Here is a 13,327-nt window from a genome sequence, read left to right as displayed (position 1 = left end):
AACTTCAAAAAAGGGTGTGACCTTGCGGGGAGGGGTGTGACATCACTGGAAGTCAGCATTTACTATGGTCCAGGAGTGTGGCCTAATGGGGAGGGGCATGGCCCATTAGATCACTCAGAGGGCATATGAGCATTCCCTGAGTTGATGCTGGGCTGCCCCTGGAGACTCTGGCTGCACTGCCAGTTCCTCTTCAGTGACAGGAGCCAGGTGGTGCATGAGAATGTCATAGCACCTACCACTGCGGACGAGCCTGCATGTTGGTGTCACCCCCTGAAATAGTGAAACCCATGTGCATGCCAGACCTCCCGCACCCCCCTTGTGATGTCTCTCCCCCAATGCCCTATATATATATACAGCACTGTGCAGTGGTTTTTCCACACCTGCCTAAAACTTTTGCACAGACAGCAAAAATAGAGGTGTTACTAGTTTATTTTTTTATCAATTAACAAAATCCAAAGTGAATAAATGCAAGAGAAATGTAAATCAAATCAATATATTTGGTGTGATCATCCTTGTTCTTCTTAACACTGAAGATAGTTTTTAATGACATTGGCTGTATGTTTGGGGTCATTGACCTGCTACAGAATAAGTTTGGTGCCAATTAGACACCCCCCTGATGGTATTGCATGATGGATAATTACCTTCCTGTATTTCTGTTACCATAATATAAGTTGTCACAAGTCACATTGCTGTTTTTATCAACGTTTCAGAGTAGTTCTTGATAAAGGAGAAGGTGCCCACTTATATTCTGGTAACAGACTCTGTGAGTGCCATCCTATTTGTGTGATATATATATATATATATATATATATATATACACTGATCAAAAAAATAAAGGGAACACTTAAACAACACAATGTAATCCAAGTCAGTCACACTTCTGTGAAATCAAACTGTCCACTTAGGAAGCAACACTGATTGACAATCAATTTCACATGCTGTTGTGCAAATGGAATAGACAACAGGTGGAAATTATAGGCAATTAGCAAGACACCCCCAATAAAGGAGTTGTTCTGCAGGTGGTGACCACAGACCACTTCTCAGCTCCTATGCTTTCTAGCTGATGTTTTGGTCACTTTTGAAAGCTGGCAGTGCTTTCACTCTAGTGGTAGCATGAGACGGAGTCTACAACCCACACAAGTGGCTCAGTTAGTGCAGCTCATCAAGGATGGCACATCAATGCGAGCTGTAGCAAGAAGGTTTGCTGTGTCTGTCAGCGTAGTGTCCAGAGCATGGAGGCACTACCAGGAGACAGGCCAGTACTTCAAGAGACATGGAGGAGGCCGCAGGAGGGCAACAACCCAGCAGCAGGACCGCTACCTCCGCCTTTGTGCAAGGAGGAACAGGAGGAGCACTGCAAGCCACAAAAAGCCACAAATGTGCATGTGTCTACTCAAACGATCAGAAACAGACTCCATGAAGGTGGTATGAGGGCCCGACGTCCACAGGTGGGGGTTGTGCTTGCAGCCCAACACCGTGCAGGACGTTTGGCATTTGCCAGAGAACACCAAGATTGGCAAATTCGCCACTGGCACCCTGTGCTCTTCAGAGATGAAAGCAGGTTCTCACTGAGCACATGTGACAGACGTGACAGAGTCTGGAGACGCCAAGGAGAACGTTCTGCTGCCTCCAACATCCTCCAGCATGACCGGTTTGGCAGTGTGTCAGTAATGGTGTGAGGTGGCATTTCTTTGGGGGGCCGCACAGCCCTCCATGTGCTCACCAGAGGTAGCCTGACTGCCATTAGGTACCGAGATGAGATCCTCAGACCCCTTGTGTGACCATATGCTGGTGCGGTTGGCCCTGGGTTCCTCCTAATGCAAGACAATGCTAGACCTCATGTGGCTGGAGTGTGTCAGCAGTTCCTGCAAGACGAAGGCATTGATGCTATGGACTGGCCTGCCCGTTCCCCTGACCTGAATCCAATTGAGCACATCTGGGACATCATGTCTCGCTCCATCCACCAACGCCACGTTGCACCACAGACTGTCCAGGAGTTGGCGGATGCTTTAGTCCAGGTCTGGGAGGAGATCCCTCAGGAGACCATCCGCCACCTCCTCAGGAGCATGCCCAGGCGTTGTAGGGAGGTCATACAGGCAGGTGGAGGCCACACACACTACTGAGCCTCAATTTGACTTGTTTTAAGGACATTACATCAAAGGCGGATCAGCCTGTAGTGTGTTTTTCCACTTTAATTTTGAGTGTGACTCCAAATCCAGACCTCCATGGGTTAATAAATTTGATTTCCATTGATAATTTTTGTATGATTTTGTTATCTGCACATTCAACTATGTAAAGAACAAAGTATTTAATAAGAATATTTCATTCATTCAGATCTAGGATGTGTTATTTTAGTGTTCCCTTTATTTTTTTGAGCAGTGTGTATGTGTGTGTGTATATATATATATATATATATATATATATATACACACACATATATATAATATATATACTATAGTGGCAGCGGCTGCCCCTGTGCTGCAGTGCCTACCACACATTTCCGGGTGGGGAGACAGTTTGCACATAAAAAAATTGAACATGTAAGGTAGGATGTAATACATGTGCTGGCTGCCTTACTTGTGGATCAGCAGCGTCGCTATGTGTTTACTGACCTGCCGCAGCATGGGACACAGTGCTCAGCTTGTCTAGCTTCTCTAAGCTTGCCCCAGACTCCCATTGTCTAGTTTCACATGGGTCTGGGGGCAGGCTTATAGATGATAGACAAGTGAAGCTACTCTTCCTTGCTAGATGTTCATCGTCTGCAGATCCACTCTGTCAGTCCTTCCACTGGTAACCTGTATTCTACCGTATTCAATATAAAATACTTTTACTCACACACAAGCCATTAACAAACAACACCAATGTCTCTTCGCTTATCTCAAAATATCTCCCAATGTGACCTCTTCGCTCTTCACGAGATCTACGTCTCTCATCCCCACTCATTAGTTGCTCCCATTCACGATTGTAGGATATTGGAATGCTGCCATTGAATGGTAAAAACACTGCCATCGCAACAAAACCATCATTGGTTGCAAACCATCGCAATGCAATGTCCATCCCTAGCTCAAAGTGAAACTAATACTGCAGGGATATGTTACAGCCTCCTACCATGCTGATTCTAATATTAATAATACTGATCTGACTGTTTCACACTGCATACAGAGAGAGGGAGCTGGGGAGAGAGGGTGGGTGTAGGGGCAGATTGGGACTGGGGGGTGGAGAGTGGGATAGGGGCAGATAGGGACTGGGGATAAAGAAACGGCAGATAGGGACTGGGAAGAGAGGGGGTAGGGGCAGATAGGGCATGGGGAGAGAGAGGGGGAGGGGTTGGGTTAGATAGGGACTGGAGAGAGAGTAGAGTGGTAGGGGCAGATAGAGACAGTGGAGAGAGAGAGAGATTGTTGCAATATAGTCACCACTGTGTGACACGGACACACACACACACACACACACACACACACACACACACTCCCTATGTACACTGCACCCCCCACCATATACTGCCCCTATATACACTGCACCACCATCCTCATCCATATTCTGCACCCCCCACCATATACTGCCGCTATATACACACTGCACCTCCATACCCCTCCGTATAGTGCCCCCTATATACAGGACACCCCCCTCCTACATATACTGCTCCCGTCATATACCGCATACTCTGCACCTCCTCCTCCATATACTATGCTGCAACCCCAGGTTACTTGCCATCCCGGAACTTGGCAACAAGTAGCAGCAGTAACCAGGAAACCAACAGACGGTCCCGCAGCGTCAGAGCGGAGTGATCGGGGACATGTGTGCCCACTTACCGGTGGAGGGAGAAGGTGAATCAGTCAGGCAGGAAGAGATGAGACTCTGTGTGAGGTGAGCAGTGTGGTGACCGGGAGGAGTAGGAGTTGGTACTGGGGCTGCAGTTGATGTGGGTGAGAAGGAGGCAGATAACCAGGTCAGCTGCTTTATATGTACTGCACGCCCACGGAGACGCGGGGTCCTGTGCTCACCCCTCCCACACAGGCCATGCCCAGACCCCTCCGGCCAGCTGCTGGTGGTTACTGGTGTCCTCTACCTCCCAGCTGTGGGGGACTGGTGAGCTTACACGTGCTAGTACTGGTGTATATGGTGCAGTATTATCATAGCCTGCCCATTATACATTAAATATTAAATATGTTTTTGACTAATGCCCAAGGTGTATTTGTTCACTAAAATATTTAAGTATGTTAAATATTATACTTATATAGTAAAAAGAAAAACTTCCTCCTAAGGCGCTGCAAATTAGGAGCAGCAAATAGACAGTACCCAATAGGTCACCAAACCTATAGAGACAACAAATAGAACAAAAAATGGTACAATCTCACTTTCTGCACTCCAAATGTTCCTTCACTTGAGTAGTCCTCACACCGATGAGATTGTTACATGAAACAAAAAGATATGACACAATAGTGTAATACTGTATATGAAATAAAAGTTCTATCCAGATACAGTGTTAAATTGATGTTCTCAAACCAGCGTATTCACTGAGGGGGTTATATGACATTGTGATATCCGGATGTTACTGTGTCAGCTGAAGTCCATCTCTGTTCCCCAATTTGGGTATGACTGGTCGTTTGTTTGTTTTTGAAACTAATAAAAAGGGTCTGCTTTGCCCTAATTGGCTTCCCGTTTTTAATCTTGCATATCATTCCATGAGTGACATTTATCTACACCATACAGCCTAAAGAGGAGAGAATAAACATCATCTCCAGTAAAGAAACTTTTATGTGTTTTCTACCATATTTATAGAAGTAAGCATACACGTAAGAATTTGCATTCAAGTCCTCGCCATATCACTTTGGGTGACCCCATAAGAAGGTGGACGTCTGATCTCTTTTGGGACTGTCTTTCATCACCTTATTTTCCCTTCACACAGTGGAAAGAACTTTTATTTCATATACAGTATTACACTATTGTGTCATATCTTTTTGTTTCATGTAACAATCTCATCGGTGTGAGGACTACTCAAGTGAAGGAACATTTGGAGCGCAGAAAGTGAGATTGTACCATTATACTTATATAACATATACAAAATATGTTTTGACTAAACTAAATTAAAGAAAATAAAAAATAATTGTGCCACTTTTGAAATACCTGTCATTTAAGTGGTTAAAGCGAAATTCAAACCTGTGGTCTTTTAGTGAAGGAGTAAAGCTATTGATACATATAGCAAAGCATGAGCTTAAAGCAGCAATTTGGCCACATGTGCACGTGGCTGAGCTGATGAACAAAATACAGTCGGTTTGCACTCAGTCGTGTTTGTGGCTGGCTCACAGCAGGAACACGTTAGTGGCCTGTTTTTATGCATGATTTGTTTTCTTTGTATTATTCGTTGAATTCTGTGGCACCTTATACTGTATATACTGTAGATGATAATGGTGTTATTTTCTTTGAATACACACAGATCTACAGTATAAAGTACATATCATTTAGCTGTTCAATCTGGCAAAGCTCCAATAAACGTGCAGGAAAAACTATATTGGTATGTCTGAGTCATCATAGTTTTTCTCTGTTCAAGAACAATAGAAACCACAGATACATCCCCAGGAAGAAGGAAATGTCAGTTGTTAACAGAGTGCAGATACAGTACATTGTATTTTGCAATCTAAAAGGATTGTCATGACTAGGCGATAATTTACCTATACTAATTAGCACAGAATGTGTCAATAGCCTGAACAACAGTAATAATAATCCTCACATATTTTTTTTATATTTGTATTTTTAGTATATACCTAATGCTTTATTAAATTATTTATTTATATATTTATGTTATGGCTGGTGTTTTTTTTGTTTTGTTTTTTGTTGTTGTAGATTTACCCACATTGGTTTTGAAAACAAATCCACTCCTATAACCACCACTCTCTGATCTGATGACAGTGCCTACATTTCACACAAGACCTCACATAACTGGCTATGGAGACCAGGGTTGGTTCTACACCTTGTGGCGCCCAGGGCGAAAGTTTCCTGTGGTGCAACTGCCCCCCCCCCCCCCCCTCAGACAGGTAAAACAGGGTAAGTGCGTGCCTTCGCCACGCGTTAAAAAATAGGGGCGTGGCTTCATAGGGAAGAGGCATGACTCCTGTAGTTGTGCCCCCTGTAGATTTGCCCCAGTAGTTATGCCCACAGTAGAGATGCCTCTGTAGCTATGCCCCCTTAGATGTGCTCCCAGTAGAGATGCCCCCTGTAGATTTGCCCCCATTAGAAGTGCCCCCAGTAGTTATGCACCCTTAGATGTGCCCCCATTAGATGTACCGCCAGTAGAGATGCCCCTGTAGTTATGCCCCCTTAGATGTGCCCCCAGTAGAGATGCCCCTGTAGTTATGCCCCCTTAGATGTGCCCCCAGTAGAGATGCCCCTGTTGTTATGCCCCCTTAGATGTGCCACCAGTAGAGATGCCCCTGTAGTTATGCCGCCTTAGATTTGCCACCAGTAGGAATACCCCTGTAGTTATGCCTCCTTAGATGTGCCACCAGTAGAGATGCCCCTGTAGTTATGCCCTCTTAGATGTGCCCCTAGTAGAGATGCCCCCATTAGATGTGCCGCCAATAAAGATGCCCCCTTGTAGCGCCGCTTACAAACACACAAAAAAAAAACAATATTCACCAGCCCCGCTACTGCTCCGTCTCTGGCCGCCGCCGGCTCCTATTTTGTGGGAGAGACGTCATGACATTTTGCTTGGCTAGGGTATTAGTGTTAGAATATTAAGGTCAGGGTTTGGATTAAGGGTAAGGGTTGGTGTATTATTGTTACATAGAAACATGGAATTTGATGCAGACAGTCATATGGCCCATCCTGTCTTCCCTTTAGTGTTAGGATGTTAGAGAAAGGGATTTAAGTATTAGGGCTGTAACACACTGGCCGGTTTTTCCCGGATGGCAAAAAGCCGGACAAACTTTGTGCGGCTTTTTGCCATCCGGGAGAAACCGGCAGAGTCTCGCACACAGGACGGCTTTGAGCCGTGTGTAATGCTGTGCGCATGCGCAGCATCAGACACGGCTTGAGAAAAAACCTTTGTGTGTGAAAGCTCCCCTTCACACACACGGTTTACTGGCTACAAAGACGGCCCGGCGCCGGCCCGGCAGCCGGACCTTCCAGTGGGGAGAGCCGGCTGCTACCCGGCAGCCGGGCCGGGACCGTGCCGTGTGTGAGCACAATGTGTCCTTAATGTGTCCTTGTATCACGGCAGCGGTTAAAAGCCGGCCGGGTTTTTGCCGTGCGGCGCCAGCCCTTAGGGTTAGGGTTTTAGGGCTAGTTTAGGGGTTATGGTTTAGGGTTAGGTTAGGGGATTGGGATAGGGGTTAGGGTATTAGAGTTAGTGTGGTACCCTCAGGTTAGCCCGTTATGGCAATGTGCTTACCAGAAATCCGCTTCGCGATGATACTCCTGTTCTCTTCGCGGAGAGGTCTGAAGGTATGAGTAACACACTTTTGAATATGAAAAAAACAACGTTCATTAATAATGCAGGTGTATTTATTTCAAGAACCAGTGCATGCGATATAGCCTGTACACTAGTATAGTAGGTACTCAGTATAATACAACAATGACACTTTTAAGCACAAACAAGACACTGATCAATTATCACAACTATGCTTAATTACTGTATAAACATTAGCATCGGGTACCCAAACACACACAACCTGAATAGTGTCCAAATGTTGCTTTTACACCTGTGCACAGGATTTTTGGATTGCAATCCTTTGATAACAACTTGATTTCCATGTAATATGTAGGGACTGGCAAGTATAGTGTAAATGTCACCAATTGCTGTATCTTGGAGGAGCCCCTACAGATCACTATTTAAATTGGAGATCCCAAACTGGAAGTCTGTTGAATTTCCTCTCTGTATGAGGGATATATTCTTGTTAATCTCTATTTATTCTCAGGTGGTGCCCGCAGTGTGGAGGATCACTTCTAAATGCTCAATGTATAATCAATGTCAGTTTCACTGAGATAGCAGTGATTTACCTTGTAAGGCAGTGTTCAGTCATTCGTGACCAGAGTCTCTCTCTTATATAGGCTGCCAGCCTTGTAGTCTATGGAGGGGCAGAGGAGGGCCTTTATATTACTTCACTCTTCTTTAGAGGCTAATTATGAGTCTTTACACCAGGACGCAGCTGTTTAGTATAGTGTATGAGACTGTCCCAGTCATTAGGCTACTCCAGAACTCAGTGGCTAACTTAGCCAGACTCACGTGTCCTATGACTGTAGTGATGATCTATTTACTCAGGGGGCCACCCCACACGAGCTCCGTTGTCTCACCGCGCAGCGCTGCTTCTCCTCTGTGCATAAGAACTATTGCTGTCTCCGTCTGAGCTGCAGTAAATCACAGCCTGTGGAATGTTTACTTCAAACCATGCTGATCACTGCTTGAACCTCTCAGACCCTCTACGTATCACTTTGGCAGATGCAGGCTTTCTCAGCATACTGGCGTCTGACGTCACATCCCCCTCTGCAGCCTATAAATCCTCTGCCCTTTTTCCCGCGCTCCTCTCAGGCACAGTGAGATTCTCCTAGGTCTCAACACCCTCCAGATTGCTTCCGTTGTGCACAGCCCCTGTTGCCTAGCACCCAGGCTGCAATTGCAGAAGCCCAGACTGTCACAGTTCATTAAGTTCACAAGTGACACAGCCAAGCCACAGCTTGTAACCCTTTCCTATGTTTCCATGAAAGGGGTATCCCTCAGGACTGGGATGCCACCAATCTCCCCACTGAAATGAGGCGTGTCCTCACGCCTTATAACACAGAGACCTGCCAAAAGTTAATGACTAAAAGTACATTAATATCTGTATCGGGCCAGCAGTTGGCCCCGCGTGGAGCGGGTCGACCGTCTCTCCTCTGATGGGCCAATTACCTCACTTTGATCAATTGACTCAGTTACATCAGGAACAGGCACATTTGGTACAAGGGGACAGACATCTACCACATTATCATTACCAATGTCAGACATAGAACAGGGTACAGTTGCAGACCTGATCGTAGGGTGTAACAGCCCCCACACTGGCCAGAACACATTCAACATTTCAGCAGTAGGATCGCTATTGCACGGGGACTCAGGTGTACTCGACCTCTCCGCCTCTGTGAGCTGTGGTTCCACCGCCTCTCGATGACTAGACGAGTATTTCTTTGGCTGGTTACGATGAACAACCATTGACTTTTTGTCACCACTTATGGTACCATACTCGTTAGCAGGGCCATACCTCTCTGGGTACAGATATGACATGGGATTTTCGCCCACACCTCTCTCTTCAGGCTGTGGAGGGACAGCGTTCCTTCTATCAGTGGCACTTTCGACTACTCTCATCCTCTCTCCACCTTTGCAGTATTGGTCGTTTCTCTGACAGTTGTGTGGAGGACCTCCATAACGTGGATAGCACCAATGTTGATCGCGATCTGTAGCATACTTGTTGCCTTTTACTGGAACACCACTGGGACCAGTCACGTTAATGGCTTTGATGCCTTTCTTCCCATTCGCCAATTCAAACTCGACCATGTCGTTGCTTCTCAGGCTCCGGAAGCACTCTTTCGGGTTGGTCTTCCGAATGCCAGTATAGTGCATGTATACTCTTTGTTTAGTGTCTACTCGCTTTATAAAACCATAGCCATGTGATACACTGAACCACATGACTTTGCCGGCAATTCTTCGTGCGCTGGCTTGCTGAACATCACCATCAGATAATATGCCACATACGCTAACCTGGTTCTGCACTACTGTATTTGGACCAGTATCGCTTGGCTGTCTTTTCCTGGGTGGTCCTACTCTCTCCGCTCTTCTTGAAGGCTGTCGACAGTTCCATTCAATGTGTCCACTTCGTCTGCATCGTCGACATATCGGGCGTCCCAGTGAGTCAAAAAGGTCGCTGAGGCGTCGACCTGGCTCTCTTGGAAGGTCCCATCGCGACCTGTTTCTTCCTCCTTGATCTTGTCGCCGATCTTTGCACCGAGCTCTCAGTTGATTCTGCTGAAGGTCAGTCAACACCTGTCCCTGTAGGGTTCTTATCGTCACGCTGAGGGCCCTCTGTGTATCGGATGGTGCTGCGATAAGTTCTGTCTTTAAGGCTGAGATTAGCTCGGTTGGGCAACTTTGAAGTATATTCATCCCCACAATGATAGGAGGAATAGTCGGATCATCCACATCAGTGATCAGGCACCCTTGATTAATCAGCTCGGCTTGTCCAATCTTGACATGTAGTTCGCAGTAGCCCCTGCACTGGATATCAAGCCCGTTGCTGGACATCAGCCTCAGCCATGATGGGGGAGGAGGGATCATGTCCATCGTGCCCCAATGCTGGTAGTATGCCCCTGCCTGGATGGTGGTCACTAGTGATCCTGTGTCGAGCATGGCTAGTACAGTGGTTCCATTAATCCAAATGGTGATGACAGGGCACCGGCCCACGTATTTGGGACACCAATTTTCTGGAGTTGGACCTACAGGGTTGATTCTCCCCGAGGGGTGGTCCCTGGCCTCGGGGAGTTGTCGTTTAACGGCTCCGACAGCCGGCAATTCCGTTCTACGTGGCCACTTCGGTTACATCTTCGGCAAATAGGTCGGCCTAATGAGTCAAACTGGTCAGTATCTCTTCTACCTCTTCCTGGAGGGGGTTCTCACCAATCATTTCGTCCTTCCCTCCGACCTGCCCTCCAATTGGACTCATTCCTTTCTGGAGGCGCCCGTCTTCTTAACCTCTGTAGCTCCCGACTCATGGTATCCATTTCTACGGTTAATTCTTCTATTCGACCTTTCAGGTCATTCGCTGAATCGACTTGGGAATTCTGTCCCGTCTGTACAACTGCTCATTTTGGTTCAGAGGCCTCTCGCATTGGCTTTTGGAGGTCTTCATTATCCTTCTTCTCTTGGTAACCTGGCATCTCTGGGAAGTGAGCTTTATTAGGCCGGGGTGGGCCAATCACTTTAATAGCAGCCTCCTTGAAATCTAGAAATGAATCTCTAGGGAGATGGAGTCTCAGTAATCGCAGTTGGGCGCCGATTCCTTCTCCGTTTGCGCCTTCCATGAACTGGTTGATTAGCGTCTCATCCTTCTCTTTCACTTCCGAGGGGTCCATCTCTTGTATTCTCTTCAGTGCCTCTTGTAAGCTCAGGGCAAAATCTCGTAGTGACTCCCCGGAGTGTTGCTTTCTGGCATAGAAGTCAGATTTTAATTCTGCCATCGTGCTTGTGTCGAATATTGTCGCTAAACGCTGGAATATTTGGTCTACATCTGTTTTCTCTGTGTCTGGCCACGATAATACCTCTCTTAGAGCTGAGTCTTTTAGTTGGCCGATCAATATTTTGACTTGTTGTTGGTTAGCCAGGGGATAGAGCCTAAACATAGATTGTAACTTGTTCTTGAATACTGTCCATGAACTTGAGTCTTTCTTGTTCTTATCCCCTGAGTATGTAGGGAGCCATGATGCTCCAAAGTAATATGGGAGTGTAATAGGATTCACACTGGCCATTGCTGGTGCTGTGGTTATTCTTGTTCCTGACGTACTCGGCTGTGGCGTTGCCGGTGTCTCTTTGTTTTGGTCTGTCACGGACATGTTCTTTTCCCCGTTCGTTATCCTGTTCGTGACGCCAAATTCGACTTGTGGTACCCTCAGGTTAGCACCTTATGGCAATGTGCTTACCAGAAATCCGCTTCGCGATGATACTCCTGTTCTCTTCGCGGAGAGGTCTGAAGGTATGAGTAACACACTTTTGAATATGAAAAAAACAATGTTCATTAATAATGCAGGTGTATTTATTTCAAGAACCAGTGCAAGCGATATAGCCTGTACACTAGTATAGTAGGTACTCAGTATAATACAACAATGACACTTTTAAGCACAAACAAGACACTAATCAATTATCACAACTATGCTTAATTACTGTATAAACATTAGCATCGGGTACCCAAACACACACAACCTGAATAGTATCCAAATGTTGCTTTTACACTTGTGCACAGGATTTTTGGATTGCAATCCTTTGATAACAACTTGATTTCCATGTAATATGTAGGGACTGGCAAGTATAGTGTAAATGTCACCAATTGCTGTATCTTGGAGGAGCCCCAACAGATCACTATTTAAATTGGAGATCCCAAACTGGAAGTCTGTTGAATTTCCTCTCTGTATGAGGGATATATTCTTGTTAATCTCTATTTATTCTCAGGTGGTGCCCGCAGTGTGTAGGATCACTTCTAAATGCTCAATGTATAATCAATTTCAGTTTCACTGAGATAGCAGTGATTTACCTTGTAAGGCAGTGTTCAGTCATTCGTGACCAGAGTCTCTCTCTTATATAGGCTGCCAGCCTTGTAGTCTACGGAGGGGCAGAGGGGGGCCTTTATATTACTTCACTCTTCTTTAGAGGCTAATTATGAGTCTTTACACCAGGACACAGCTGTTTAGTATAGTGTATGAGACTGTCCCAGTCATTAGGCTACTCCAGAACTCAGTGGCTAACTTAGCCAGACTCACGTGTCCTATGACTGTAGTGATGATCTGTTTACTCAGGGGGCCACCCACACGAACTCCGTTGTCTCACCGCGCAGCGCTGCTTCTCCTCTGTGCATAAGAACTATTGCTGTCTCCGTCTGAGCTGCAGTAAATCACAGCCTGTGGAATGTTTACTTCAAACCACGCTGATCACTGCTTGAATCTCTCAGACCCTCTACGTATCACTTTGGCAGATGCAGGCTTTCTTAGCATACTGGCGTCTGACGTCACATCCCCCTCTGCAGCCTATAAATCCTCTGCCCTTTTTCCCGCGCTCCTCTCAGGCACAGTCAGATTCTCCTGGGTCTCAACACCCTCCAGATTGCTTCCGTTGTGCACAGCCCCTGTTGCCTAGCACCCAGGCTGCAATTGCAGAAGCCCAGACTGTCACAGTTCATTAAGTTCACAAGTGACACAGCCAAGCCACAGCTTGTAACCCTTTCCTATGTTTCCATGAAAGGGGTATCCCTCAGCACTGGGATGCCACATTAGTTTAGCAGAATGGTTTCGGGTACTAGGGATAGTTTATTAGGGTTACATAGAAACATAGAATTTGATGGCAGATAAGAGCCATATGGCCCATCCAGTCTGCCCTTTAGAGTTATGGTATTAGGGTTAGGGTTTTATGTTTAGTTTAGGGGATTGGGTTGGGGTATTAGGGATAGTGTATTGGGATCAGTACGTAATCCCACTGGACGGGATCCCGGCGGTCAAAATATCGATGCCGGAATCCCGACCACACAATCCCGACAGGGGTGGCGAGCGGAACGCAGCCCCTTGTTTGCTCGCTTCGCTCGCCACGCTGCGGGCACGGTGC

Source organism: Pseudophryne corroboree, chromosome 3 (assembly GCF_028390025.1).
Source record: "Pseudophryne corroboree isolate aPseCor3 chromosome 3, aPseCor3.hap2, whole genome shotgun sequence".
NCBI lineage: Eukaryota > Metazoa > Chordata > Amphibia > Anura > Myobatrachidae > Pseudophryne > Pseudophryne corroboree.
This window is presented reverse-complemented; position numbering follows the sequence as displayed.